This window comes from Colius striatus, chromosome 5, assembly GCF_028858725.1.
Source record: "Colius striatus isolate bColStr4 chromosome 5, bColStr4.1.hap1, whole genome shotgun sequence".
In the NCBI taxonomy this organism is placed as follows: Eukaryota; Metazoa; Chordata; class Aves; order Coliiformes; family Coliidae; genus Colius; species Colius striatus.
The window spans coordinates 3,202,223-3,225,672 of record NC_084763.1 but is presented as its reverse complement, the minus strand read 5'-3'; the positions used below and the strand labels follow the sequence as shown (position 1 = coordinate 3,225,672).

The 23,450-nt window shown below is 46.4% G+C and overlaps 1 long non-coding RNA gene across 1 annotated transcript in view; it reads right to left on the bottom strand.

Moving 5' to 3' along the window:
• The window catches only part of LOC133625500 (uncharacterized), a 60,713-nt gene that overhangs the window by 9,193 nt on the left and 28,070 nt on the right, over positions 1-23,450 (bottom strand). The window contains exon 2 of the long non-coding RNA XR_009818791.1: positions 12,103-12,173. This is a non-coding gene — a long non-coding RNA (uncharacterized LOC133625500). The remainder of the gene's footprint in view (positions 1-12,102; positions 12,174-23,450) is intronic.

The window sequence follows — 23,450 nt, the reverse complement described above, 5'->3', positions numbered from 1 at the left end:
TGTCTGATTTTAAGGGCACTGCTTTTCGGGGTGCAGAGCACAGCATCTGGTGCTGGCTGAGGCTGCCAGCCCTGCACATCCTGCAGCTCCCTATGTGGTTCTGTGGCTGGAAGCAAGTGGCAGTAGGGCTCTCGGGCAGCCAGTGAGCAGCACACACAGCTCAGGACACTGCTGGCTCCAGCAGCTTGCACAGGAGCCAAATGAGCTCCTTGGGGGCAATCCTCCCAGGGCATTTCAAGGCTTGCTCTAAATCTGGGCAAGAAGTAATCAGGCCATAGCTGGCTGTGATATGTCTGCAGCCTTTAAAATGTGCCTTAATATCTTCTTCAGGAGTAAGAACTGAACTTAGGCACTCTCATCGACCTAACGAGCATCCAGCTCTTTAAAATGCTCCAGCATACAACATCAACAGCATCCAAACTTACAGTAACAAAATGACATTATCAGGCCTTTTAATATTCACAGAAACATTGAAATTCAAAGCCACCATCTGTAAAAGCCACCAAACTGCAACAGGCACCAAGCCATGAACTGTATTTTGTGCTGCTTAATATCCCAAACTGTGTGAAATCACAAGAGCTTTAGATAGGCAAGAGCAGGGATGACCCCACTTGGGAGGGGCATGGGAGTTGGTTGTAACAGAGAGGTTTTAAACCTGAGTTCCCCAGAAGTCTGGGGACTGTTGATTAAATGTTGCTTTGGAGTCATCTTTGCCCTGTCTGAGGTGCTCAGCCCAGTGCCCTGACCAGACGCTGTGTGCTGATCGCTCCCTGCTGCAGACCCTTCACACTTGGCTCCTCTGGAGAAAAATCAGAACACTGGAACTTTCCAGACACAGTAGTTCTTGCCCAGAGATAAAGCAGGGGGAACAGTATCACCACAACAGTCCTTTCAGGGAAAAAAGCCCTTAAACCATTGAGAAGGGATACTGCCAATAAAATGGACAATTTCATCCACACAGTTGCCTATGTGCTGTAAAAATGTCATGGCAGATAGCCCAGTGTGAATATCTTAGCCTTTGGTTAACAGGCATTAGTGTTTTACATCACCTTCAGAAGCACAGTGCGTGGTTTGGAGTCTGTGGCAATAGAAAGGCCTCTCTCTTTCAGGTGAGCTTCTAAAGCATCCTGAGCCTGTCCTCCATAGGGGAAAGGGAGCCAGAGCTCACTCAGAAACAACTGCAGTGAAGAACGCAGTCTGGGATGCCCTGCTGTGAAAGTGGTTTGTTTTGAACAATCATCTTACAAAAGATGGCATCCCACACAGCTGTTGGGATTTCATTCCTGGTGGTCTACAGCCAGTGGGGGGATTTAACCTTTAGGTCCTCAGCTGCTCCCTGGTGCAGCAATCTTTGTCCTCAGTAACCTCACCGGCCACTGCTCTTCATCCAACAAACACTTGGAAATTCCAGCCTGCTTTCTCAAGACCTCCTAGAAAGTGACTGAAGCAATATCCTCCAAGTCAGAGATAATCACAAATACCTTCCTTCCTGCAGAAAGGACATTTTAAACTGAAGTCACAGAACAGGTCGTGTAACTTGGCTACTGGTGGGAGCAATAGGAAGGAAAAGCCAAACCTATGCCGTGGCTTAACGTGGAAAGGAGGAGAAACTGTTGAAGAAACTGCTGGAATCTATCCCAGAATGATTATTCTGCCTGAGAAGGGCCCTGTGCACAAACACACCCTCACTGTGAGCTCTGGAACAAAATACAAGGCTGGTCCCATCAGCCTGTGCAGCAAGATGCTGCACTGAATGGGCTGAGGAATGGGCTGAGGAATGGGCTGAGGAATGGGCTGAGGAATGGGCTGAGCTCGGCTCCTCTGGAGGACATCGAGCAGAGATGAATCCACATTGTAAACTTTAATTCATCCCACAGCCAAGATGATTTAATTCCTGTAGAGCCTGCTGTTATTTCTGCTTTTTGTCTACCAGAGAAGGTCACCTTTTCAAGTCCCAGGCAGAAGCTTCCCAGAATCTCAGCAACATTTCCTCCCCCTCGCTGGTAAATTGAAACAAATCTATCTTCCCACATGTCTGGTGCAAGGAGAACCAAGTATGAGGTTGCTCATCCTTTCAGCTCTGCTCTTACACAGCTGAGTGTGTGCTGTCACTGCAGATCCAAACACCAGTTCAACACTGCTTCCCAGATTCAAAAGCCATTCATAGTGGGGCTTGGGACAGGTCTGTGGACACCTGCCAGCGCTCAGGTAAAAGTTAAACCAATTGAATGATGTTGCTTTTGGGTGCTTTCAGTGGTTTTGATTAGAACTGCTTAAGCCAAAAGGATCTTTCCTGTAACTTTTGGGCATTGCTACTTCCTCAAAGATTTAGAACATATTTTCCACACGTACATGTCTTTGCTTCCATTGGAGAGTTACATATCTTCTACATGGCTCAGAGAAGCAGACGTAGCTGGCATTGTCTTCATTCTCCAAGCTGTTAAACACATCAGGCTCTGCACAGACTGGAACTTTGCAGCATGTGCATCAAATTAATCAGGTGTCATCCTCATGGCAAAGTCAAGGCCACGGCCAAGTCTGGACTCATGTTGCAAATTACACCTGAAACTCGATGGTGTTGGGAACCCCATGACGAGTTCATTCCTCACAGGGAAGGGGCTGACTGCAGAGGTCAGTTGTGCCAGGATTTGACATTGCTCTCAACAGCTTTGCTGGCTTGGAGGAACCAAATTACCCTGAGGGGAAAGTCAGGGAGATGGGAAGGACTGATGGTGTGGGGGAGCAGCTCAGCAAGATACCTCAAAACTGTCCAACCCAGGCAAACCCCGAATCTGTGCAGAACAGATTTAGGACTGTGAAGGGAGATGAGGGCAATGTCATTCCCAGCTTCGCTCTTTGGGGTCCTAATCCTGCCTTTCCTAGCCCTGTGCTTAATAACAATTTGTATTTTGGACACATTTTGCTCTAAGTTAGACACACTTAAGGTCACTTTATCCGTGCACCTAGTCCAGAATTCAGCCCTCATTTTAAAAAGCAAGAGGAGGTGTTTTCTCACCACCCAGAAATATTTTGCCCCATCCAGAATTCAGGAAATCCCAGTACACAACACTTAGATGATGGATGGCAGCTTGGCCTTTGGGAAGCTGATTTGACAGAAGTCACATCAGTCAGACGCATTTGAAAGCAGAATTAGCAGCGTGGAACCCTGTGGAGTGACCTGACGGGGCAGCATGTGTTTGTTTTACAGCCTGACCTTCCGGCACTGGAAGTTTAAACAAGTTCAGACATTTTCCCTGGCCTTGGTACTCAGCTTCTGTTATCCTATGTCACTTCTCCACAAGCTGTACAAACTATTCTCACACACAATGGAAAAGTGCAATTTCTCTTCCCTGGGACTTTTTCCCATAATATAAATCTGCTAAAAATCAATAGGGAGCAAAAGTTATTTAAAACCCTTTTCCCCCCTGCTTAGGACAAATTAATCATCAAACAGAAAGAGCAGCCTTTTAAGTGAGTTTCTCCTGAAGTCTTTTTTGCCATAGTCACACATGGATGGTAGGGACTTGCTGAAACTAGGCAGGGAAGAAAATGCACAGAGCTTTGAGGAGACAGGGCAAAGCTGTGGCACAGAGAAAGGGGACAGGGATGCAGTACCCAACAACCTCCCAGAAGGGGCTGAATAATGAAGGTGGGAAGATTACAGGGGAGAAGAGATGACCAAGTGTCTTGAGGCATACTTTTCACCCTCCCTCTCCTGAAGGCTTCCCTGGGGAAAGGTTTCTGAAAGTGTGAGCACAGTCAGACCTAAGGGGACGGGATGAGGAATCTGATGTGGCATCCTGTGTCCTGCGACTCTCCTTGATCTATGGGGCAGCATGAGTGATCCCAACACGTTACATCTCACAGTAATGTTATGGCAGCTGTGAAGCAATCCCAGAGTCTGTATTTCTGGATGATTATGGATGGACATCATGCCCTGGATATAACCTCTCGGTGTGGCATGTAGTCAAACTGTAAATCTACCGTGGCACTCAGGAACAGAATTTCAAATCAAGAAGCCTTGGTTTTACTTGCTTGGCACCCATTCATGCTGATAGGAATGTGGCAGTTACAGCAGAACATAAAGCTCTGAAAACATGTCATCTTCAAGTCCTCACCACGTCAAAGTTATCCCTTTAGACTGAATTCAGCATTGGCATAGGTGACCAAAGCCATTTGGGCACATACACTTGGTGTAATTACATGTGAGCGATGACTGCAGTCTGACCCTTGGGCTTCCCATTAAAACATATTCAAAAGATATCTCTTATCTCTTCCTCTGACATTTGGAAATAGACATTTGTCTTCGAAAACAGACGTTTGTCTCACTGAAATATTCCCAGATATAGTTATAACCTAGTTTCCTATGCAGTTAGCTGGAAGAACACGGTCTTTATTTTGACCGTTGTCTTTGGACCTTCTCTGGACACCTTTATCACAGAAGCTATTCTGAAGGAGGCAGAGAGACCATTAGCATACTTCTGGAGGATAGTAAAAAGCATACCAAGAACCAGCAGTCACAGGGGTTTTTTTTCCCCCTTGTACCTCACAGATTGATTTTCTTCTCCTGCTTTGACTTTTTCCTGTTAATAACCATTAACAATTTTGAGCCACTGGAAACGGCGATTGGAAAAATTAACAGAACCAGTATCCCCTAATGAGTGTTTTGTTAGAACTGATAACCTCTCAGAGTTCAATTAGGCAAGCTGCAGACATGGAATGAATAACCAGGGAAACTGAGACTTAATTTTCTCTCAAAGCATTCACACACACACACACAGAGCTCGTTGCTTGTCTCTGCTGCCTGTCTCAAAACTGCAGTTAAACGTTTCCCTCGTTTGTCCCTGAGAGAGCAATCTGTCTCAGGCAAGCACAGCAGAGAAAAGCACAGCTGAACCCTTATCTCTTGTAACCCCTGACATGAGGGCAGCTTGAAAACTACTATCTAGAAAGAGGTTTTTTTTCACCATACTTCTGGCACCACCGCCCTGGTGTGTCAGGACAAGGGGTGATAGAAAGAAGCTGGAACACAAAGACTTCCATTTAAACAGAAGGAAAAACCCTCCCCCTGTTGAGGTGAGGGAGCCCTGGCCCAGGCTGCCCAGGGAGGGTGTGGAGGCTCCTTCCTTGGAGGGCTTCAAGACCCGTCTGGACACGTTCCTGTGTGACCTGATCTAGGTGGGACCTGCTTCTGCAGGGGGGTTGGACTGGATGATCTCTAAAGGTCCCTTCCAACCCTACCATTCTATGATTCTATGATTTCCACTCCTCTGCTAAACCAGAAGCCCTCTGTGCTTGTGCACATCGTGTGCCCTGAGTGCTGGGCCCCTCCAGGCAACTGGCACCGACCCCACGCTCCCCTCTGCTCCTGGGATGGGCTGAATGATGCAGCTCCATTTCTAGACTTGGAGATCTGTGTCCCCAATTGTTAACAACACAGAGCTGCTCCCTATTGCATCTAGCATCACTGAGTCACACTAATAGTTCCTGGTCCTACTCTCCACTCCCTTTTTCTTCCTTTTTTAGAGTTTACCTATCAGCAGTTCCAGAGGTTCATTATTATTCTATGTGCAATTTGGCCCCTAAGACAGAAGGCTATTTTTTCCTTTTGGTTTAGACCTGTCTGACATTTGCTGAGCTGTTTCTCAGCTCTACAAGTAAACCAAGAGAAGTAGCTTTGTTATTTCAGTCTGGTTTAATCATTTTTCAAGGCCAGCTTGAATTAAAAAACAAACAGGGCCCCGGTATGCTGGGCTCTGCAAACACAAAGCCCTTTGAACATCTAATACAGTAGGCCAAGTTCAGGGGTTGTATGTCAAATGGCTCAAGGTTTTCATCAGACATAGATGCAAGAGTCTGATGTTAAAATCCCAGCTCTGCTTAAATCAAAATCCAAGATTCCTAACGACTCCAGCCCCAGATGATGTAAACCAGGGAGCAGGGAGGAGGAGCTCTGCTGAAAGCTAAGTCAGAAGGAGTCTGAGTGAAATATCCTTGTGGGATTCCTCATTGTCAAAGGCTGCTGCAGGAGGTGGCCAACAGCCCCACATGAAGCCTGGGCTTTAGGGAGATCAGAGGCCTGTGGAATTGTATAGACATTAATACTTTCTCTGTAAAACCTCAGAGCCAATTCCAGAGCACGCTGCCAACTGCACCTTGTTGCAATAACCTACCAATGGATTTCAAATGCATGGAGTGATGCAGTTTTCTATGGAAACTGTGGCCATTCTTCCACCACACTGTTGCTGTTGATCTAAGCCTCCAGACTGGGCTGGGTGACTTGGGAACTTCCAAAGTGACTCATGCCTCTCAGTGAGATCACCAGTAGGACAGGTAGGCTCTGCAGAGAGGTGCTGCCGGCGGGGCTGCACAGACAGTGATTCACTCACGGAGCCAGGGCACTGGCATTTGCAGAGCTGAGCACTTCTGAGCAGTCTGGCCACAAAAGAAGGGAATTACGATGACTGCAGTGCAGAGACCAGCCAGACAAGGCTCAAATCTGGTTGAGGAGGGCCAGGGAGATGAAGAGGCCCTCATTTTTGCTGTTCTACAATAGCATCCAACATCACTGTTACTGTTTTGCTACCTTCACAGAATCAGTGGCCACTCTTGCTCCAGGTATCAACATTTTTACTAGAGAAAAATGGTTGGGATTACCTTGCAAGGACAGACGCCGTCACAACAGGGGGGTGGAGACTTCCTACTACCATGCTTCTTGCCTAGGCATCATCCTGGAAACTCATTGGGGCTAGCACACAATGAGCAAGACATCCTCCTTTCCCTTTCCTCTCCCAGTAACCAGCTCACAGGAGAAAATCATCACGTGGATCATGGTGAGTCCTAATGAGTTAGAATCTGAGCTCTCTGGAAAGCAGCACAGTGTAGATGATCTATAACTTGAGATGCCTTTTTCCTGACTGGAATCTGCCATCTATGCTAGATGGCAAAAGCCCCCCTGTAAAACTGTGTTGGTTGCTGCAACATCTATCACAAGTTTGAGTTTCTTTTGTGCAGCATTGAGTGGGTACTCCCAGCACCTGCCCTGGCTTCCCTATCAGCAGTAACCCAAACGAGTTGGCAGTGGTACAGACAGATTTGGTATCAAAAAATAGCATTTCCTTATCATTCATCATCGAGAAAACAGCATTTTCTTATTCTACCATTGGCTCATGGGCAGTAAAACACAGTTCAAATGCTTTTAACATGGTGCTCACACAGCAACTGAGAAAGGGATTCAGGGAAGAAAGAGCAAAGCACATGGAAAACATATTTTCTGCATGAAGTAACTGTTCTTCTTCCTGCTTAAAAAAGTCTTTGGGGTTCAATGAGGAATTTCAATAGAAATCCCAAATGTTTGATTTCCCTTGAGCACGTTCATTAAGCATGTACAGGCAGATGTCAAAAAGCACTCGTTTCTCAACAGCTCCTATTAGGAATAATGAGACCTGCTGTATGCTAAACAAATTAACAACGTAGCAGGAACCCAAGAGAAGCCTTCAGAAATACAGCGGTGCCAGGGATTTGCCAGGAGCTCAGCCCCTTCTCTGCCTGCTGCTCTCTTCTGTCAGTGCAAGTGGAAAGGTTTGTTAGCTGAGGCAGGCAGCGTGAGCTGGTTCCTCCTTGCAGTTGTACAGCCCCTAATCCTGAGAAAGCACGGAAAATCGTGTCATCCTTTGCCTTCATCCTCTTGCCATTGATCTGATGTACGCAGAGGAATGGGAACCTGGCCCTGAAACTCCACATGCCATGTGGAAAGAAACTCCAACAGCATGTTCAGAAAGTGCCAAGAATCACAACATATTAATAATATTTTCTTTGTGGCGTTAAGGAGCTTGGAACTAGATCTAAACCAGCAAAGAAGCAGCTTGGAAAAAATGCCTCGCACTTTCACTGCCATCGTCTGTCACCTTGCCAACACGATTGATCCCACAGAAGATGAGCCAAAAGAAACAGAGTGGGTGATTTCCTTTGCAGTGAGGACAATGAGATGTATTTGGTGTTAAAAGCAAGCAAGAAACACACGAAGAAATGGTGGGATAAAGAAAGAAGGTTATGGAATATTTGCATTCCTTGCAAAGGCTTGAAAATAGATTGAAATCATTTATCACTGTAATTAAGATTCTCTCAATACATGGTAGGTAAGGTAATCAGCTGACAGCAATTGTTCCTGACAGAGCTAAATCAATAGATGCCTCATTTAAGCCAAGTCAGTGCCCCCCAAAAGCTTTGCACTGCCTTAATTAAGCCTGGTATAAGGGATGAAGGGAAGAGAATAAGCAAAAGGAGATAATGATGGTTAATTAAATTGACACCACCATGATACAAACCCCCTGATCCTGGATTTCACCATCATGCCTCTGGTGCCTCAGCCTAGAAGAATACTTCCACTTGTCCCACCCAACACACAGGCATGGGTGCTGCTGAAGCCCTTGAACAGACAGTCTCTGTCTGAGTGTTACTCAGTGCGTGCTCCAAGGAGCAGTTCAGCTGAAGCCGAGTTTAAACAGGGTCATAAACTCTAGAAATGGGAAAAGGAGGAAGAGAGCAAACAGTGGGAATACATGATTAAAGGCACCAGCCAAGAAGGTTCCAGATCAAATAGAGATGTAAATAAATAACACAGGGGCCAACAGTGACAATGAGAGGCAGCCATAAGATCCCCTCTGTGATCCTAACCAACACGTTCTATCTCCTTAACCTTGAGGAGACGGGGATATGAGCATCACTTCACATCACAAGGAGGCTTTAGAGATAAGGCTATTGCAAACCACAAAGCCCTGGGGTACGAAGATGATGGAGGCCATATTCACTTGTAACCCAGGCAGAGATACCTGCCTGTCCAGCAGGAAGGCACTGCTACCTTTCAAGAGGTTTAGGCCCCCGGATCCCACCCCGCAGTGGCAAACTGATGGTACTTTAACAAAAGCACTGGATTAGTCTCACTGAGCTTCTGAATGTGCAGCTTAGTGCCACAGCTACCTACATTCCAGTGCACAGGCTTCCTGTAAGGTTTTCCTGGAATCACAGGGGCTTATAAAGGCCAGCATAGATGCAATATATATGCAGCTGTATATATGTGTACATACACAGAAGGATGCACTTGTATGATTCGAATCTGAAGTACAGATACAGTCATTTGGGAAAGAGGTCCTTTGTTTTTTGTCATTTTCCTTGTGAGGGACATGGAGGGTTATACACTGGCTTCAGCCCTCCTCTATTCATTTTACCTCAGTCCTCCTCCCTGCTGCATAAAGGACAAACATGTTGACAGCACCAAGAGATACTGAATGGATGCTCAAGATGATTAACAGGCACACACACCTGGCCCCTCACGTTAACCCCTATCAACGTGTTCCATGAGGTTCCATTCTACAACGTGCTATAAAACAAGGTTATCTGGCCAGAAATTAAATCACTAAGTATTTAGAATCATAGAACAGTAGGGGTTGGAAGGAACCTTTAGAGATCATCCAGTCCAACCCCCCTGCAGAAGCAGGTTCACCTAGATCAGGTCGCATAGGAACATGTCCAGGCGGGTCTTGAAGAGCTCAGATATTTAGCTCAGCTGTAATTCATATCAAGTCAAAATTCAGTGCAGTCAGCTGAAGCAGGGGGAAGGAAAAAGGAAAGGCAAACAATTCAGAGGAGGCACTCATTACCTTTTGCAGTTCAAGCAGGGGAGACGTATAAGAAGGGAATTGTCTCAGGTTACATTCAGAGAGAGTTTGGATTACAACCTCTCACTAAAAGGCCATAAGCTACTAGGCAGAAAACTCAAGGAAAACAAAGCTCCATCACGAAGCTGCAGAGACATTCTGGCTTAACTTGGGTGGGGAAAGGGGAGAAATCACCCATGGGAAGTTTTGGCATTTGTCACAAACATGTATCTGAAGCCAAGGCGAGTTTCAGCTGCAAAGCATGAATCTGGAGTTGCCAAAGCTCACAGATGTTTGACTCCAAGGTTTGGTTCAAGCTCATCTATATATAAAGAGTTGAATTAACCATTAAGATTCCCTCCAGCTGTTATTACTTTTTTCCTTTTAACTTTTCAGGCAGGTTTAAAGGGGAATTTGGGCATCTATAGTTTGAGGCAAATGGCTGGTCTTTAAATCTGAGATGCATCCAATTCCACCCCTACCCTGTAAAAGTTACTTTAAGTCAAATAACTTGGTATGGAGTCACTGATTACTCTCATGTACACATTAAGCTTTCCACAGTTGCTTTGCAGAGTGACAGTCCCTGTGTTTGATTCTCTTCCCACACTATGCTCCTCACATGTTTGTTCCCTGTGCCCACTCTTCTGCGTGTATTTAGCCCACTATCTGACTCTTCCTGTGTGTCCCTTTCTTTAATGCAGAGCAAGAGCAAAAAAGCAAACTACCACAGTGTCAATGTACTGAAGAACAGAAGGTTGCACCTAGTTGGAGGGGAATAAGGAGAAGATGCAGCCAGAAACAACCAGAGCAGAATTCCTTTTCACCATGCACTCAGCCAAGCAGTTGCTAGAGGGATTCATAAGCCAGGAGGGTGCAAGCAGCTGATAATGGCCAAAACCAACACCATTTAGAATCCCAGGCCCACTCCAGCTGCTGCAGAGGTAAGTGGGATCGCTCATTGCTGCCCTCAGCAAAAACACAGTCTCTGAATATAGAGACAAGAAATCCAGACTGTCATTGGAAATACTTTGAATAAAGCAACTGTTGCTTGTTCAGTGCCATGGAATGAAAATCTCTCTTCAGGTAACCATACAAAGAGCCCATGGTTTTCCCTTCAAGTAACAGAGCACAGGTGCATTTCTACTCTGAGCTGTTTTGAGTCACAAAGGCCTAGGGCCAAGGATTTCTCTCCCCATTAGCCATATCGCAGATGCAGGTCAAAGCCCTGCTGCAGATGTGAGGCACACACACACACACGAGTCAAGACATGCCTTCCACATCCTCCCATGGAACAAGGAGAAGTCTTCTCTTCAGCTGGCATCAGTCAAAAGCCAGCTGTAGTGTGCCATTCCTTTCTCATCTTGCCCTTTTTCCTCTCACTTTGACCCAGTTCTGACCTTAGATATTCTCAGGGCTGGCATATGTAGCGAAGTGTGTGGCCAACCCTCCTCCTACGTGCCTTGAAAGCCCCATGATCGCCTTTCACTTCTGTACCTGGTGCCACATGTTCCTGTGAACATCCCATCACCCCACTGAACACCCCTGGTCCATCTGCTGGTGCCCATTTACTCTGCAGATTTCTAAACCCACAAAATATCACCTCAACAACTCACTACTTCAGAGTCCTTAAGAAAACATCATGGCCTTTGTGGCCACAACTGCTCCAGATAAAGAGGGATCACAGGGTCATTGCATAAATGAAGTTCAAAGGAGCATGGCAGCCTATCACTCAGCTTTCAGTGAACCAATCCCATCCCAGCACTGGAACACTCAACATTTCTTACCAGGAACTGGCAAAAAGTCTTCAGGTAGCACAGCAGTGCATAGATACCAACTGCTGCAGATACAGCTTTTCTCTTGCAGTCAGGCTCTGGCAAGTGTTGCAGGGATCTTGCTTACTATCCCTCACCTTCTCCCAGGACTGTGAGCCATGCCAAGACGTCAGTGAAACAGGAACAAAGTCCTGGATACTGATACAATCGTGGTGGCATGCTGAAAGCCATACAGGCACTTACCCCATTACCAGCGAGGATGGCACTGCAGCTGTCAGCTCATACTCGTCTCACAGCACCAGTCTCAGTGTAGTAGCTTTGATTCATCACAAACAAATAAGCCTTGGACAACTAAGGGATGGCCCCACCTGAGGCTCCCATTCCTACTTGTTCAAGGCTACATTTGGCTAATAACCTCCCCAAGGTGTGCACAGCAGCTTTTCCTGCACAGCACCGCCTGGCTTGAGAACTATTTGCTGTTTCCTCATCCCACCTCTCAAGGTCTGCATAAGTTACATCCAACAACAAAGGACATTACCTTGCTTTGACATCTGACCATTTTTTTCCCCAGTTTCTTCATTCAACACTAGGCAGCCAAACATATTTAGGAACAGTATTCAATCAGTAGAACAGCAGCAGGCTCAGTTTTTTCCATGAAGGTCTTTACAACTCACCCCTTGGTACTGATGAGCATGTCACACTGCCTGAAGTACCCTGGAGAATGCACAGACATGTGGGTCATCTCCTGGAGGAAAGAAAAGATGGACAGTTATCAGTAACGTGAATTTTTGAGGTATGCTATCAACATGTTTGTTTATTTCACAGAATCCCAGCATGGTGGGGGTTGGAAGAGCTCTGCAGAGCTCATCCAGCCCAGCCCCTGCTACAGCAGGTTCCCCTGGCTCAGGGGGCACAGGAACGTGTCCAGGTGGGTTTGGAAACATCCTGAGAAGGAGCCTCCACACCCTCCCTGGGCAGCCTGGGCCAGGGCTCCCTCACCTCAGCACCAAAGGAGTTTTTCCTCATGTTTAAGTGGGACTTTTTGTGTTCCAGCTTTTGTTCATTACCCCTTGTCCTGTCACTGGAGACAGCAGAAAAAAGTGCTGCCCCATCTCCTAGACACACACCTTTTAAATACTTGTTAAGTGCAAATGAGGTCCCACCTCAGCCTTCTCTCCTCCAGGCTGAACAGCCCCAGGTCCTGCAGCCTTTCCTCTTCAGAGATGCTAGCCCCAGTCTCCTGATGATCTTGCTGTCCCTGCACTGGCCTCTCTCCAGCACTTCCCTGTGCCTCTTGAGCTGGGGAGCCCAGAACTGGACACAGCACTGCAGATGAAGCCTCACCAGGGCTCTTCCTCCCTCACCTTACTCTTCACTATTTCTGCTTGGATTGCACATTCAGAAGAGCTGGAGGCAAGGAATTTTTCCTCATGGCTCCCATGTATATACACAGAAGGGGCAGAGTCTCAATCCACAAACCACTATTACTAAGGAAAATGATCTGAAGTGCTATGTCCTCTTGACCCATCGTCACACCCACACAGACTATGTACCTTAAAGAACTCTGACCATAGAAAAGTGGCACCACTGGGGCCTGGGAGCATTTGGTGGACTTTTTATGGTAATTTACTACACACAATGTTGCTCAGATATTCTCAAGTTTAATGAATTCTATTGATTCCTGTATTACAAGAGGAGAAGCTCTGCATGACAGCCATATCAGCAGACTTTCTAAATTTGCCCACTGCTGCAGTAAATTTCACAGATCTCACATATTTGTCAAGACATTGCTAAGCTCCACAAGATAGTCTTGGCTTACACAGCTATGTAAGCACAAGAGTTTGCAGAAAGTGTATTACATCTGGAGTCACTTCAAATCCTTTTGTTTTTGCAATGGACTGCTCATTTCTGGGAGAAGGGACTAGAACAGAAAGGTAGACTACAAGGCTGTCAGCATTGCTGAGCTGTGACACATATGCTTACAATTCTTACACTTGTACATTGCAAATAGTTTTCAGTGCTCCTGTTGAAAAACCTGGGTTTTCAACACAGGAAAGGAATGTAAAGGAAATCTTTACATTTTGATTACTGAATAATAGAACTACAAGAAAACAGTCCACACACAGGTCTCCTTTAGCTTTAGTTAGTCTCCTTTAGCATTGGTTTGTCATTTGCCAGACTTCCGACTTCCAGCTCCTATTGCCATGGATCACACTCTGGGAAGTGTAATTAGGAATCATCTAGAGTAGCTACTGAAAAGCACCTCAAGTTTCTAAAACCATCAGAACAAAACATCCTTTTAGAACAAGAACATCATGGTGAAACAGGCCCTTCTGATTACATCTTCTTAAGTATTATCTAGCCATGCTTTGCTACTTTCCCAACTGTCCTTGGCCAAATAGCACAGCTAATCCAGGTCTACAGCAGATCCTGAGAGCCTCAGACACTTTCCCAGAGGAACAACACTGCAATCTGGCTGAGGCACATAAAAGTTTGGGTACTCTCAGGGTCTCTGCATTCCAAGATAAATAAAGCAGCAAGCTCTTACACACACCTGCTGCACTCAACTGTTGGCATATTACCAGCCCTGTCTTCCTGCAGGGAGACTTGGATAAGCAGCCGTCTTCCCTGGACTCCAGCTCTCCTGCAGGGAGAGGAGTAAAGACCTCTCCAACTGCCCTACCCAGCTGCCAGCCTAGGAGCTGAGGCCTCCAGCTCCCTCCTGGAAGCCTGCAGAGACAGCATTTGCTGCTTGGCTAAGGTTTAGACAGCATCTGATTTATCCTGTTGATAAATGAAAGGATACGTTTGCATCAGAGCTATCAGCCTTGCTAGGAGCCGCCACAACACACACTTGCACTTCTTTCCTCAGGAGGGAAAACCAAGAAAAACTAGCTTGCTGTTGACACCTCCTTATAATGTTGGTTATTTCACTGTAAATACCACACCAAATGATACAACAGATTTTGCCAGCTGCTCATCTTCTTACTTTTCTGCAACAGCAGCCTCCCAGTGAACCACACGGATTGATTCTTCCTAGTTCATATAGTTCCCACAGCAGACAACCATCCCAGACTTGGGAGCTTTTAATCCTTTCTGCTCTGGAAAGTTGCTGCATTTCTTTTGCATTTCTTTTGGTGGCCATGTAGTTACTTTTGATGCCTTCAGCAATCTGTTGGCTTTTCTTCCTCTCAATTTTCTAGACCAGATAAAACCAAACAACTTGCTTCTGCAAAGTGTGTCATCTTCTCTGTACCCTTCAGACAAGCCTCCTTGCTAGAGGACTTAAATTCTGGCTCTCTCATAAGTATATTCACCTCTTATAAACAACAGCTTTTATTTCTCCTCACTCATGGGCTTGCTTAGTTTTGGGTTTCCAGCCAAGAGGGCCAACCTTCTGATCTGAAGTTAACTCGTTGTCAGTAAAATCAAACACACACAATGAAGTGTGCATTGATCATCCCTGAAAGCTAATTACACCAGAAGAAAAGGGATACTTCATCATGTTTCTTTCCTATGAAAAAACATAGACCATAAAATCTTCTGCATGCTTCTCTGGCAGAATAGGTAACAAATATGAATTATGAGATTAAATAGAGACTGGCACCATCATCTACTTTCCTTTACAGCACAGCCAAGTTACTTTTTGTGCTGTTGAACCTTGCAGCCAAAATAAATGTACAGCTGGGCCAAAGTTAGCTGGTGATTCCAGCTGGCTTAGCTTTGCCAGGGTTAAGGATGCTTGGAGTATTGCAGAGGCATTTCCTTCAGGTCTCCAGGGCAAATGCCTTCTGCAGAGGCATGCTGGGGTGACACAGTACACTGAGCATCAGAGTAAACACCACAAAATAACTGTTAACAGAGACATCTGGAAGAAGGGGAACAGATATGGACCTGAGAGACCCTTTTCTCCTGTCCCCATCCAGTGCCTCTGGTGTTCTTTTGCTCCAGTGACCCAAAGCTGGGTGTAATGAGGTTAAAGCTACAGATAAGCATTTGAGAACCTTCTCAAACGTTTACATTAAGGAAAGGAGCGACCTGACAGAACCTGATGCTCACCTACAGTCTCCTGATTCTAAATTTGCAACAGAGCTCATGTCCCCACAGCACTGGGTCCAACTTCTTGGGAATATATGCCCTGCCTCAGTCCACACAGCTTTCCTGAACCACACGGCAATGCTTTCATGTGCCTCTTCTCTGAAGGCAGATGGCCATAAGCCCCAAACCAAAGTCAATTTTCAAGCAAGCCATTTAAATTCCCCAGCAGTGGCTTGCTTAATTGTTCTGCCTCATGCATATGCTGGAGAGCATCACAAAGCTGGAGCCACCTGTGTTTTAGGTAGCCAAATCACAAAGACACTCTAGTACTTCCCAATGCTGAGGAGAGTGCCAAAAAGAGAATGAGACAGAGATCAGATCTCTGGATGCTGGGTCCATCTGCAGCCTAGTTGAATTCCTTGCTCCCACCCCAGCCCTCCAGCTAACCTACCTGCTGAGGTCAGATTGCTCCTCCAGCCTGGTGCCGCAGTCACACATGCAGTGTTCATCTCCTGACAGTTTTACAACAGCAGCTCCCCCTTGGCTGTGAGTACATGAAAAACACTTGATGCTACAGGTTCTTTAGGGTGAGTGATTAGAAATGCAAGTGATGCCACTGACATGCCCTAAGAATCACTGCCACAGCTTCTTGGAAGAGGCAGTGCTTTCTTCATGTGTTTTGACTACCTTGTAATTGCAACCCAATGGGCAACAGCACTGCACACAGCTGTAGCTCCTTTAGAGAGCATCCCTTCCTTTCCCTGGAGCTAATGCTGGGGAGAAGCTGCTGCATCACTCTTTTGGATTGGTTTATTATCACACCATGACAGTCTTCCCTTCAGTCCCTGTGCAGTCTTGGACTGGTCAGCCACTGTGCCTCCCCTCTGCAAACAGCAGCAGGCAGTGCTTCCCAGCCCCACAGCCTGTTGGTGAGGGTGTGCTGGGGCAGGACACTGCAGGAGGCCAGTTTGTGGGGAAGAGCCAGCAATGGGCCCGAGTGTCACACAGCACTACTGGGCTGCAGCTCCAGTGCTCCCTTCCCTTCCTCCACTCTGCAGGGCACTGGTTAAACTGAAGACACAAATACCTCCCCCCTCCTGTAGGGCTGATGTACTGATTGCTTTAGGAGCTTACAAAGGCTTCAGACAGCAGACTTTTAAAACTAGAACAAAAAACTGTCACCTGCCACCCTCTAAAAGATCAATAAGTGAACTTCTGAGATCTAATTTTTAGTTACCTAGAACACTGAAGTGATTTACTGGGAATCACAACATAGCTTATGATAAACCAGTATCTTAACAACTGGTGTCTCTCTCCATTTTCCATTGGAACTTGGTGTATTACTGGGAAAACAATTCTGGGAGTAGCCAGATACAGGGTGATCACAAAAAGCCTGTGACACAGGAGATTTCAGTGGGCACCAGCAGCTGTGCCTCACTCTGAGAGTACAGAACTGTCACCGAGTGTAATGACAGCAGGACTGAATTCCCGTGCAGGTCTGACAATCATTTGCAGGTTGGTTGTGAGCCACTTCCCTGAGGGCTACAGCTAGAGAAAGCCCAGCTTTCCGTGGAGTCCCTGCTCTTCATCCTGAGCGTGGCAAGAGAGGAGCGGTGAGAAAGCACACAGCGTTCCTGTGCTGCCAGCCATCACTGGTGGAGAGGAGGAGCACTGCACTCCCCAAGCCACAAAAACAGCTCCCCAGGGAGAATCGATGGGCTATGTTTGTCTAGGCAAGGTTTCTAATGCAAATGAAAATGAGGGCACGTCACTCAGCTCTCAAATTAAAAACCAACACAGAACTCCAGTCTATCATTATATTGGTTTGTTACTTGTTTGTCTTCAGCATGCACAAATATCATGGAACGCTCTCAAGAGGAAGGTCCTGTCTGCTCAGAAACTGGTTGAAGCACTTAAGGATGCAGAAAAGGAACAACTTGACCAAAACCCCCACCTTTCTGCAATTGTCTATGCATTAGCCTGCAGTAAAGAAGCAAGCATTGGATATTGGGAGCGATTCCTTCTGGGGAGGCAGAAAGAATTAACTCCTGCTGAGTTAAGTGGTCACTTGGAGAAGTTTGCAATGGTCAATCCCCTCAGCAAGGTGTCATGTACAGGGAGGAAGCCACCACGAGTGCAAACGTTAGGTACGTGGGTCAAAAAATAGGGCCATTAGAAGTGTTGAAAAGTAGGGCCTAAGGGAAATCCTGACAACAAGCTTTTGCTCTGACATCTTTTTTTTCCCCTCTAAGTATTTTGTTTCAACCATGGCTGGTTACTGACTGTCCCACTTTGCCTGTATGTAACCTGGGCCATTGAGTTAATTGCTGCGGTCCTTGGCGATACAACAGGATGTGGAATCAATTCACTAAAGGGGAGAATCTCACCTTCAGGGTCTTAGAAATACCCAAACTTGCATGCTGGGGATGTCAGGGCTGCAGGACATCGACACAGGCAGTGACAGCCAGGACATCATCGAGTACCTTTGCTGAGCACCTACTGCCAGGGCTCAGAAAAGAAACTGCAAGGCAACGTGCATCTAAGAGGCTGATTTATTCGGGGTTCATTGGCACAGCTCTCCTCTGCCCCTCTCTTCAGGGATTCCCTGCACACACCTGCAGCTTCAGCCAAAGATGCCAATACAGAAACTCCTAAATGGCTCAGGCTACTCACAGACCTCAGGGACTGCTTTTGTGTACCAAGCTGTACGTTGGAAACTGGTTAGCTGGCTTCAACCACGAACCAGAGTTTGATAGTGCTCTATCTCCTCTGGAACACTCACCTTTGGGGCAAGAATGCTGTACAGGTGTTTTGGCTTTCTATCCACGTGTTGGATAAGAGGTGGTGTATGAAAGCAGCCTCCCCTTGTGCTAATAGCACCTCTCACCCCTTCCCTCGGGCAGCCCAGCTCATGCTCATCCTGCAAGTACACCAGCACACTGCAATCAAAGAGCAAACATAAATGTCGTTTCCTCATTTGATGAACACAGCAGCTCTCACCTGCACACCCCAACGGAAGGCAAGAATCCTTTTCCCCCAGCCTGCACCGCACAGCATTTGTTATCTCCTCACAAACAGAGGCCCAAGCAACCCAACCCCAGCTGATTTCCAGAGCCACAGGTGCAGCACCAGCCAGTCAATAAAACTAAAACAGGGCAGTGGAAGACTTGTAAAGCACAAGCTGTTTAATGTCATTAAGCTCTTCCAAATAGCACCGTGTTGTTTAAGTAACTTCTGTCTAAGCCCTTGGCTGCTGCCTCCCATGAAACATTAAACCATCCCTTTATTAAAAGAGTAGAAAAAAAATCTTTTTGTCCAAATTGCCTTTTTTTTTCCAAGATGTTTCAGTTCATTGTGTTTGACCTTCTCCAGCTACTCAACAAATCCCTGCGCTTTCACTTCCATAGTCTGACCTTTCTCACTGTCAGTTGCTTGCTTGTTAACGCTGACTGCACCACCCAAAGGGCTCCGGGGACAAATAAATACCAAATTCAACTTTGAAGGTCTTGCAGAGAAGTGCTGGCTTACACTGTGTGAATCTCTGTTGCACCCTCCAAGGCTGTGATGCATCAGTTACTCTCCTCAGTTTTTCTGCACTGAAATCCCTGAGTAGGAACCGTTTATCGCTGCCTACACCTTTCGTATTGTTTCTTCACGTCAAAGCAGTTCTTGTATGAAAAAAACTTGACATGTCCTGTCATGAAATAATCTGATCTTTATCCTGTGCAGGAGGGAAGGAAAGGTGAGAAAGGCTGCTATTGATCCCTGGGTTTCAGGGGGACAGCGTGGTCCTGCCTGGGCCAGAACACTGGTGTATTATTTGTGTCATCTATTTATTTACTAGGATGCATTTGGGGACTGGGCACAATCCTTACATGCATATCATAACACTAAATGAACACAGCACCTGAAGAGCAAAAATTGTGTGTGAGTGGATTCAAGAAGATACAAATCAAGGGACATCCCTTAAATCCTTTCAAACAGTTCTGAGCAAACCGATTTTCACACCGCTCTGGAGTTCAAGCGCTATCTGTCCCACATACCATGCAACTCTGTGGCCTGAGGGGCAACTTCAATTTATGCAGTCTGATAAAATCTTGCAGTGGGTGTCACCTACATTTAAACTAGAGTGAGACTCAAACTCTCAGTGAGGGCTGAATCTGCGTTGTCCACCTGACACCCGCCCCCTGTCTGCAGTGAGAAACAAAGCGGTGGTGGCTTTCGTGTAGAGGCTGTGCTCTGGGTCTTGAGAGCAACAGCTGGGAAACACAGCAATAACACATCTAGAATGTATATGTACATACACACAACACTGCAAGGTCTTTGGAACTCGTAACAGGAGAAGAGTAAAAGAAGGTGCTTGCTGCTTGGGAACAGCATTTGCACCATTTGAACTTCTGGCACTCTCGTAGGTACAACTGAATTTTTCAGTGTAGCTAGATGTAAGACTCTACAACTTAACACTGGTAGAATTTCTCCCTAAAATATCACATAAGCCCACTGAAAAGAGATTGAGAGCAAAGAGACAGGGATGAAATAATTTCCCATCGAATTAAAGTGTAAGTAGTATGAAATATTGATCTGAAATCAAAAGCCCATGAGAACCTTATTTTGAAAAGCTTCCTGAACTGCACAGCACATCCTTTCACAGAAAGCAGCACAATCTTCTACATGATACCTGGTCTCAGCAGCTCCACTCTGGTTTATTATTAATTACTTCTTCCAGACACAGCAGTAGCTGGGAAAGCTAAATGGGGTGGTATATCTCGTAGGTTTTTGCTTCATATTAATCCCTTTTATGTCTGAATTAAAGCCAGGGGCTATGGAAGTTAATTCCATGCTGGCCATGCTAGAGCTATAATAACCTGTGAAAACTGCAACCTTGACTAAGAGAATTAATTAGTGCTTGCATGTATGGGCTTGTGAAACCCAGCAAAGGTTTCCATCAGTAGGAGATGCATCTTTCTTAGGCTGAGTGAAGGGCGTGAATCTGCGTGCTCGCTCGTCGCCTTGGCACCATGGAACAGGGATTAAAAACATAAACCTTCTTACCACCCTTCCAGGAGAAATTGGACTTGCCAAGCCATTTTAAAATATAAAGTTGAAAGATTTATTCGAGGAGGATTAAATGAAGGATGGGAATGTCACAAAGCCTGGCTGGTGCTGAGCCGCTGCTGAGAAAGCGAAGCCTGGCAGCGAGGCTGGCGGCGCAGTTACCCCCAACACACAGCTGTGCTCCTGCCCCAAGCAGTGCCATTAAATTCATCACAGAGACAGTACAGAGAAGATTGTTCATGGTCCAGGAAGCTCACAGGATGTCCTGGGGGCTGGGTACTAAAAATCTCTGAAGATAGGTCAGGATTGTCATCTCTCTGGCATGCAGCATCCTCCATGATCCGTCCATGCAGACTCAGAGCGCACAGCCCATCTTGGTAGGCATCCATCTGAGCCATAAAACAGTCACTCCACATTCTTTGTCAGGTCCTAGTGGTTTGTACCCAACAGGGCACCCAGATTCAGCTCCCTCTGCTACAGATTCAAACTAATTTCCCTTTTCCTAGGCACGTGTACTCACCCACCCACCAACCTGCTGAAAAAGTCCCTGTTCATGCAGAAGGATGAAATCAGGCTGTTGTGTGGCTGGCAGGAGCCATGGGGCAAAGAAGGCTGAGGAACAGGGCAGCTGGATGCTAGCCTGGCAGTGACAGCACAGGAGCAAAGTCCTAGGGAGCCTGAGCTGAGCTGCCATTCCTCATACAGGTGCATGTGGTTAACTTGTTCTATCCTGGACAGCCAAACATTGAAAGAGATCAGTCCCAGGCAGCAAGCACCACGTCACTTTGCACCTATGGACTTGGTTTATTGCCTCCTCCCAGCACATTGTTTACATCCCTCATGCTGGCCAAAGGCAAACTAGAGGTTCAGGTGCTCTTTCAGGATCTATGGGATGTAGGACTAAGTCCCTTTGCCCTGAGATAGGCAGGGATGCAGACAGCTCCGTTCCTCTGGTAAATGCTCAAACTATTTGACAGCTGCAAAAAGCAAAGGACATGGAGCTCCCAGCTCACTCTGTAGGCAAGCAGCTGTGGTTGCTGGGCTTTGTTCTTATTTTCAGCCTGCAAGCACATAAAGTATATCAGAGCCTTCAGCTCTCACTGTGCTATGTAAAGGTGCTGAGCAGTCAGACCCTAAGTTCTTCAGCAAGGGTTGCCTCTTGCTACAGTCAGATCCCAGTGCCATGAGCAACGTGTAGGGAGGGCTGTAATTCCTCTCAGAGTGGCAAACCTCTGTCTGTGGGCTCAGACTCCAGGCAAGTAAAGCAGCTCAGACCTCAGCGACTCTGATTCACAGGCACTTGCACGAGCTTTCATTGATGCCTGTGGCTTCGCATAAGTACACATCACACCAGTACCGAGGGAGAAAGTTCAGTGGAGGGCTTTTGCTCACCCTCCCAGGGCTGACTGCCCTTTCCAAAGTCCCTGGGACAGCTTCATTTCTGGAGGAGTGACTGAGGTATGAGTCACAGGCAAAGTGCTGCCAGCCTGTGAGTGACCACTGAATGCCCAGACGAGTAATGACAGGGACAATGAGATTAAAGGAAAGATGGTGAGGGGCTGAAATGAGGGCACCTGCCTCCTAGACTGAACCAAGTGGGGCAATTACGTGAGGCACCAAAAATTCCCAAGACCTTTGCCAAACTTATCAATCAATTAGCATGCAGCTTCCTTTGTGACTCAGAGTCATGGAAACCACAGAACTGCAAAGCAAGAGAGAGTCTTCTGCCGTAGCCTCCTGGCACAAAGTGGCCACATCATTCAGAGAAAGACACGACAAAGTCCCTCTCCATGTTCTATGGGAACACCACATTAAAAACCCCAAACAACAAAACCACAAACCCCACAAAAAACAATAAACCCAGTTCCTTTTAATTGTCCAGGTGCTGGCAGCTGCCTCGTGCCACAAGGAATCAGAGCTTGTACCCTTTCTGTAAGTAAGGAATAAAACGATGGCTACCCTCATTATCCACACACACAGTCCTCTTCCATTCCCACTACAGTCTTCACCTTGAAAAGCTTCATTATATTCTCCAGGGTCTGTTTATATGGGATCTGTGACTTAAGAACAACCAGACTCACAATACACCTCATAAAACCAAGGCCCTTGATGGGACAAGTCAATCACTAACAAGTGATCTGTGGGATTACAAAGGAGGGCTCTTAAGGATCACAAAGCACTTCTCAAATACTCAGCGTGTGTTTGGAGAGGATGACCTTCTGCAACCACACTTTACTTTTCCCCCTCACAGAGCCACTGCTTTTCTAACTGAATAATTCATACATTTGGAAGCTTTTCCTAATCCTTATTCTTTGTAGGCTGATCTAGCAGAGGAGGACAGGGCAGTGGTTAGGCTGCTGCTGGAGAGTCAGGACTCACTTTGTGATGGATTCACTCTGGGTTTTAAGCAAATCACTGAATCTGTTTTACCTCAACACATCACAATGATAATGTGTCTCGCTGACAGGGATGTTGCACAGACATATTCTTTGGGTCAGTGTGGCAGCTGTAGTCACCTAAACCTGTAAGACAGGCGGAGGTAAACTGGTAAACAGCATCCATATGCTGCTGAGGTGCCTCTGCTTATGGGATATTCCGAGGAAGCTGCAAGAAAAAGGTCTCGATTCAACTGAAATCCACAAGGTGACTGAGCTCACTGGGATGAGGATTCACCTTTCTGCATTTAAAATAAGAGCAGGAGAGTCTGAAGCAGATTTTGAAATCTTGTCCTGGGGACAGGACTGTCGACTGGCAGGTGCAGGATAAACGTGTGCAGCCCCGAATGATCTTACACCACCACGTCATGCTGTAAAACATATTTGCCTTTCCACTCCAGAGCACGGAGTTATACAAGAACCCTTCCCCCCTTGCTCAGGCACCGCACAGCCCTGCCTGTAGTTATTAACTGTGATCATCTTTCTGTTACATG